An 8,080-nucleotide genomic window follows, 5' to 3' on the forward strand; every position below is an offset into this window, starting at 1 on the left:
GAAGGTTTTCATCATCAAATATGATGGCGTTATTAATTCAATAGTCACCGTACAAATAATAGTATTAATTAACAATTTCAACTTATTTCTATGGAACCAGGAATATTATGCTGTTATTAAATGATACAAACTTTTTCTACAGTAGTGATTTTATTGTTCATTTTATTTTTCATACTTAACAGCAGTGAGGTTCATAGCTGGTGAGGCAATGACTTAATCATAATCAGATTTACAAATATAGACACCTGCTATGTTACTGTTTACGTACGGCAGGTAAACCACCCTCCAGGCCCGGCCCAAGCCCCATAGGGCCCTAAGCGAAATCTGGTTTTGGGGACCTCTGGTTCTGCTAACAATGTGGACTGGCTGCAATCAGAAGCCCGATCATTAGATCATTCACACACCTGCTATAAACTTATTGCATCTCTGGCATTGCTGTTTGCATTATATACTGTACATGAATAATAGAATACATTTATTGGCTAACTGATTTCTGGGTGCCGATTTCCTTAATTTTGATTGGCCAATACTTACACGTGAAGCCCATCTTATCTCCTAAATTTATCAGACCGACCCACCAGGTCAGGTCTGAGCGTTTACAGTTAACAATAGTCACTCCACTGTTGCCAACTCAGTGACTTTCTGGTTATATTTAGCAACATTTCACACAAAAAAAATTCATATCAACCAAAATCAAAATCAGCAGGTCAGGCTTTTTAAAGATCGGTAACCAGGAATCTGCCAGAAAACTGGAATTGGTGCAACCCTACACATATATTCATGACATTCTTTGATTAAATTAATTTCTCTTAAGAGTTACTCCAATAGCTAAAAATTTAATTTTTACCAGGTGAGTCTTTTTCCAGAGAATTTAGTTTGGTACTGAACTGATTCTGTGCATTCAAGTGACTTTGACAAAAGTTCCACATAAGCTGATGTAAAAATAATGTTTGTTTTAGCCACAAAATGATTTTGCTCAGCAGCAAACAAAATATCCCCAACTACAGCATCAACGTAGCTCATCGATGTAGCAGCTATGTAGCCTGACGTAGAAACATTTTGCTAAACAATGTCAAACATTGAGAAGTTTTAATTATTATCAAACGTTATCAAACATCATTGAAGCCAAAATACCTCAGAAATATACAGAGCCAAGCAGGAGAATCAATTCATTTAAAGTTTAAACTCAGTTTCACACAAACACAAAGACCCTAGCAAGATGTTTGGCTGTTGAACTGGACCGTTCCAGGTCGCTATCAAGCTAATTTTCTATTAGCAGCTTTACAAATCTTTTACGTTACATTACCAAGGCAGATTAAAACAAACCTTTATCTTGGCTTTTTTCTATTCTTCCTCTTTCTTTTCTCCCTCCCTGGAGGATAAGTCCTTTCTTGAGACATTGTTTTGCTTATTTAACTTCTGACTGGAGCTTTGGACGTTTGGATGCTCTGCACAGCAGCTCATGTTACCGGCGAAGCATGCGGTACCTACCGTGGCCACCAGGGGCCCCCAAGAGCAATTTATTTATTTTCTTTTTATCAAATATATGTTATTGTAAAAACAAATCACTTCATAGTGAAATTGTGTGGTTTTGATATTATGAGAGAAATTATTACACACAAAAAAAAATTGCTCCACTGAAGGGGCCCCTCAGTGGAGCCCTGCCCCCTCAATCCTAAACACAGAAATTGTTCGGCTGCAGAGAAAACGTCTGACTTTAACTTTATCTGCCCAGGGTTGGACTAAATGCAGCCTGAGTCGGTCCCACTGTCTGTCTTTAAATCAGACATTCTGATATAAAGAAACGGTGCCATGACTCTCACTGCAACACACCTGAAATCCCCGGTACCACCTGCTCAGTGTTCACACTCTGCTTCACCTTAACGTTACTGGTGGGATCTGGGCTGGAGGTTCACGGCTGTGAATGGAAGTTACTGCAGAACCTCAACTGATAAAGGATGATTCAGCTCATAGTATTTGGAGTTCACAAAATACCACATAAACATCTGCGAAAATACTGTAACAATAATTTGAACCACAGCAAAAAGCCAAACATGCCACAATTAAGTAAATCAAGGTGTCCCAAAAGCATCGGCGGACTGGCATAGGGGCCACCAGCGGATTCCAGAGGAATAGCCCCATATTACCTTTGGGTAATATGAACAGAATCATGATTTAGGCTCCCCGGTTCCTATTACTAAGAACATCAGTAGGAGGGACTAAATATAGATTTAGTGAAATTTGGGTTAGAGAGCCCAGATTAAATGGCCGAGTTTAAAATCAATCACTGATTATTGGTTATTATTTGCTCTGATGCAACACAAAGATTATGCCATATAGTAGCCATGGAAACAAAACAATCAAACTATCAAAATGATTCTTTGCACATTTACAAAGTAAAACTTCCTAATTAAATCCTAAATGTACTATTTATTTATGTTTTTCTCTGCTGATTGCATTAAATTAAATATTATTGTCATTCTCAAGAGATGACTGTGACAGTTTTAGTTCGCTAATCTGTGTGTGACGATTTGGTTTTTCTCTGTATTGGCTTGGGTTTCATTGTTCAGTTGAGTCTCTGTGTTGTCCAGGCTACCCCTTGATTGCTCCCAGGTGTGTCTCATGTTCCCTGATTACCCCTTGTGTATTTAATTCCACCTGTGTTCCCTTCTCCTTGTCCGGTCCTTGTTGTTTGTTGTGTCTATACCGTCTAGTGTAGTGTCTGTTGTCTCATGTCAGTTCCAGTCTCTGAAACAATCACTACCAGTGTTGGAGTTACTGCTGTTACTCACCTGTGCTGCCTGGATTTCTGTGATTCACTTCATTAAATCATCATTATTCATCATAATCTGGGTTCACTGTGTCTACCTCACCACCTCCAAACACCACAATTCATGACAGAAGGACCCAACCAGGACTACGGTGAGGTTCATGGAAACTGAGAATTAGCAACTTCACAACATGGACCCAGAAGGAATAGAAAGCTTACAACAAGTCGTAAGAGAATTTATAGACACTGGCGAAACCATGCTCTATCCCTAGACGCTTTGGCGTAGCCACAAACTGTGTTTTGACTCTACAATACTGGTCTTCCTGTCTCCCCTTCATGAATATGATGAAGTTGTTGGAAGAGGCGAAGTGGCAACACCAGGCAGCTTTGGCTGTCATGGCCAGCAAACCACTTCCGCCCAAGCCAGACATTCCCATCTTTCGCTCTTCGTCTTCTTCCACAGCTCCGGTCCCCCCTCATTCGCCAGCACCGACCCCAACCATTCCAAGCTAGCCGTTACAAACAACTCGACTGTCACCTGGTCAACAGGTAGCACGGCTGATAGCATGGCTGGTTTCAAGACTCCAGGCTACCCAGCCGTCTCCAGAGCCTTCCGCTGTTCCCTGGTCTTCTGAACCTTCCTCTGGCCTTTGCCCATCTGAGATCCGTCTATGTCTCCGCTTGCCTCCATCCGCCGCAGTCAACTCATCTCTAGTTCGCAGTGGGGCCCCATCTCCTCCCAGTGCTCCCTTCGAGTCTCCTAGTGCTCCTAGTCTGCCCAAGCTCTCCTAGCCTGCCGGAGCTCCAGATCTACCTGCCAGCGCTCCGGGTTCTCCTGCTAGTGCTCTGCAGCCTCTTCAAGGGTCTGTGCGGCCAACCTGACTGAGTTTGTTTGTTTTTTGGTTTGGACTCTTGCCTTCCATTCGACAGTCCTCTGCCCACCTTGGTTGAGTTTTTTTGTTTTGGACTTTTGGGCGTCTAGCAGCCGCCCTTAAAGGTGGGAGGGGTACTGTGTTGTCTCATGTGAGTTCCAGGGACTAACAGGTTTGGTCTGCTGAAGTGCATTTTCATATGCTAAGCTATTCGTATGCTAAGTAGAGTAGTTAACACCTCTCGCCAGCCCGCTGCCCCGCACCTCCACCAGGCTTTTTCATCTGTCGGCCATATTGGATTTAGCTAAATTTTTCTGCACTTGCAGTTAATGGCCAGTAGTTGGCAGTGTATTGTATGATGTACTAGTGACCAATTGTACATCTTGGTATTGATAAAGACATGTTGTGGGAATAAAGCTTGTAAGAATCATTAACCAAGACACAAGTTGTTGTAGTTCACCCATTTTCCCCTCTGTGCACCACCAAGGTCCGTTTACCAGTTTAAGACCCGACTAAAATCCTAGTATCATTACCTTGAGAAATAATGAGCTTTGGTTAAATATAAAACAGGGTTTAATGCAGAAAATGTTCAAATGTTTCACATCATCCAATTGGAACAGATACAGAGTGACTTTCACCGTCCAGCGCTGGGCTCCACTCAGCTCACCTTAGGATAAACACCAAGTGAAGCAAAGATTGTAGAGCGAGTTCTGCTTTATTTTCTCCTCATTCTGCTCTCTCTCTAAGGTTTTCCTGCTTTAATCAGTTTTTGTTTATGTGTGACTGTCGTCACTCTTAAATGTTATGGTTGTGTCAGCGTGCAGCCGTGTGCATGTGAGCAGATAAAACAGAGAAAAGACAAAGAGTCCTTTTGTCCATAACAGAGTGTTCCTTATGAATTTATTGTAACATTTCTTGTCTATAAAATCACAAGATTCATAGTTTCTTTTACGAAGGACATTTTAGTTACATTCGTCTTTTTGTTTTTCACAATGTAGCATCAGGGCTCTTTTTCTACTTTTTGTATTCATGTTTGTCCTTAACTTGATCTTTGTTAGCACATTAACTCCACTTTACACCAAACTAACTTTTAGCCACATAAAACAGATGTTTTAAAATAGTTTTTTAAAAACCACAATAAAGCTTGTTTTTTTACAAAGTAACATGTCAACAATGGACTTTTTCCTTAAATCTTCAAGTTAAGAACTAAAATATAAGGATGTTTTTATAGCCAAAATATTTGCTGTAAATGGTGCATGTTGTATATATAAAGTCAAAGTAATCATCTCAGTAAATACCTGTCCAAATATTGCCACTGATGCATGACGTCCACTTTAGTGGACAGGTAATTATTTTGTAATTTCTCCAAATACAAAGTTGTTATTTTTAAACTACATCAGTAGCATTAATCTTTAGGGGTTGCTTCATGTCACAATGTATTTTTTACCTGCAAGAGTTTCTACAGTAGAAGGAAGGACTGGATATTCCTGAGTTGGTCAGCATGCTTTTTCATCTGTCCGCCATATTGGATTTAATAAAATTTTCTTGCACTTGCAGTAGATGGCCAGTAGTTGGCCATCTACTGCCAATGTACTAATGACCACGTTAGTGTTCTGTATTTACAAAATAAAATCCCAGATAAACACAAGAAAATGGCTTTTGGATAGCTGTCCACTGCCTGCTATACATGAAATGGGTTATGAATATAATGGATGGTCTGAAATACTAACAGGGTGGTGTTTCTCAGTCATGAAATATATTTGGAGCCTCAGTTGTGCAGAGATTTGTGAAGTCAATGGGCTCTTTGCACCTGCTGCGCTGACGTCACAACCGCATGCACAAATGCAGCTCTTTTTTTTCCCGCTTTCAGTTACCATGACAGCTAGAAAAGACAAAGTCTTATTTCAGACGAAAATAAAACAATACTATGAACATTGCTGTCTTCCTAATATAATGGGCTTTTAAGTTTTCATGGATTTCCAAGCGGTCCTGAATTAAGAAGACGGTGGCTTGTAAATATTCGTTGCTACCAGTTAAAGCTAACGCAGCACAGCAAAGTTTACAGCCTTCACTTCACTCCGGATCAACTTCTTCAGCCTAAAGAAGAAGGTAAAGGAGCCTCCTGTGTTATTTCCATGGAATCACTTCTGTATTCAGCCTGAAAGAGAGTTTATGGGAACGAGAGAGCAGACCAGAGCCAGACAACCAAGCAACTGATCCGCCTGTACACACAGCTGTAAACACCGTCCTGCTTCACAAGAAGCATGCAAAACTAATAAAGCGAAATAACACGGAGACCTTAAGGAACATGGCCATATTTTTCTAAAAGCAACAACTTTGAACCTGAACCATCAGCTGAACTAGAACTCTGACACCAGAGCTGCTCTACTGTTAAGCTATGGGCTTGTTGTTCCTCAGGCTCCAGAAGCAAAAAGCCTGAACCGTAAAATCCTCCGTTACTTTGTCTCTGACACTAACGACAATAAACGCAGGTAATATACTTGAAAACAAGGTAAAAACATTGTCCGTTAGAAAATGGATGAAAAATGTTTAGATACTTAAATAGCACATTTTTACAAGACAAATGTCTAGCATAAGCTAAAGCTAATGTTAGCCACAAAGTTTAAAGAAAGTAAAACTCACCTTCGTATCTGTGTACAACGAGGCGAACATATTAAAACCTTTCTCCAGCTTACTTGTTGGGGCTTCGGATCGATGTACATCATTAATTGTTACCTTGTATTAAAAAAGAGGTAATTATTTAATGCTAGCTTTGGACAAAACGTTTGGCTCCTGCTTCCTCTTTTAATTTTGCCCGGGATCTTCGACGAGTGACGTTCTCAGTGGGCGACGTGCAGCGACCGCGTGCTGGTAAAACGAAACAACAACAAAGTGTGTTGACGTCACAGATCACAGAGTTTAATCTCATATAAAGCAATGAACAACAAAGCTGCAGAGGAACAGAGATATGCATTTTTCATAAGAATAAAGACACACAAGAGAAGACAAACGAACACAAAGACAGACAAAGGCGCCCACGTGGAGAAAAGATGAAAAAAACTCTCCGGTCTCGGGTACGGACCTGGAATTATAAACTAAAAGGTGTTTCCCTATTTAATATATGCAGTCAAGGCGTTCCGTTCTTTGACCACTCAGAGACTCCCTCAACACCCAGAGATCCTGGGACTTCCCCCATCTCAGCTCCGATGTCTGGCTTTTATCTAAGTGAAAGGGCGGGCGACTTCGTCTTGGGCCGCGCCAGGTACGAGGGAGAGGCGCCAAAGAGTCTGTAACTCCTATCAGAGTGTAAATTTTATAGCTTTGTGTCTGTCAGCGGGGGAGGAAAAAAGGCCCTGCTTTGGCCTGCTTCTTCAGCTGAATTCCCAAATGTTCAACAGAAAACTGTTCCAAATAAGAGTATTGTATATAACTGTTACACATGTCGTGGATTAGCTGTATTAAGCACCAAACAATAATTATTTTCTTAACACTTGGACAAGTCCTGCAAATACTGAGTGTAAAGAGCCTTTTTCAATAGATCGGAAAAGATTGAGCCGCTTTTCCCCGAACGCGGAAGCTGAGGTGCAAAGAGCCCATATCGTACCTGTGAGACACAGAGTGAACTTAGTTCCTGTGAGTTTTTGTCATACCAAATATGTAAGTTCAGGAAGCTCAACTCACAGATTGTTCCATGTTTACTGGATCTCAGCATTTCAGATTCTGGATCCATTTCATTTCAAGGACAATTTGACAAAAACCTATTTAGACAAGATTTTGCATTTAGCCAACTTCAACAAGAAGCAAGGGGGTTAGCATGAAGGCTAGCATGAGGCCTATCAAGGAGACATGCATGGAGATTAGCATGGAAACTAGTATGGAAGCTAGCATCAGCGCTAGCATAGAGACTTGCACAGAGGCTAGTACGAACACTAGCATTTAGACTTGATCTCTCACACTTTGAAAACCTCTGGGCTTCACTGAAGATCAAGTTTTGTATTTTGTCATTTATTATGTAATAATTAATTGGAACATGTCATGTTTATTTCCAGAATGATTTAGAGTGATATTTATTTTGTGTAATATTTTAAATGTTGTGGCATTATTTTAGTCTTTTGCTAACAAAATGAGTCACTTTGACTTTAAGTGCTGCTGTTCAGCCTCGTGTGTTCACAAATGTATCAAAGCAATCAAGAAATATTGTAAAAGCAAAGAATCATGGGTGATGAAAGATTTTTGTGTCTTTAATAAAAAGAATCACCAGTTAAAATGTTCACAATAGGTTTCTTTTGAATGTGTTTTAAAGATCAGAATTGTTTTCAATTAATTTTTGTGAATTTCTGAGTTTAAATTTTTTGCTGTAATTTTGCATTTACAACAAATGCAAATGCTCTTCACCACGCAGCACTGTAATATTGTTCTTTTTCAAAATAAAAGCAGC

The sequence above is a fragment of the Xiphophorus hellerii genome, chromosome 4, assembly GCF_003331165.1.
Source record: "Xiphophorus hellerii strain 12219 chromosome 4, Xiphophorus_hellerii-4.1, whole genome shotgun sequence".
Lineage (NCBI taxonomy): Eukaryota > Metazoa > Chordata > Actinopteri > Cyprinodontiformes > Poeciliidae > Xiphophorus > Xiphophorus hellerii.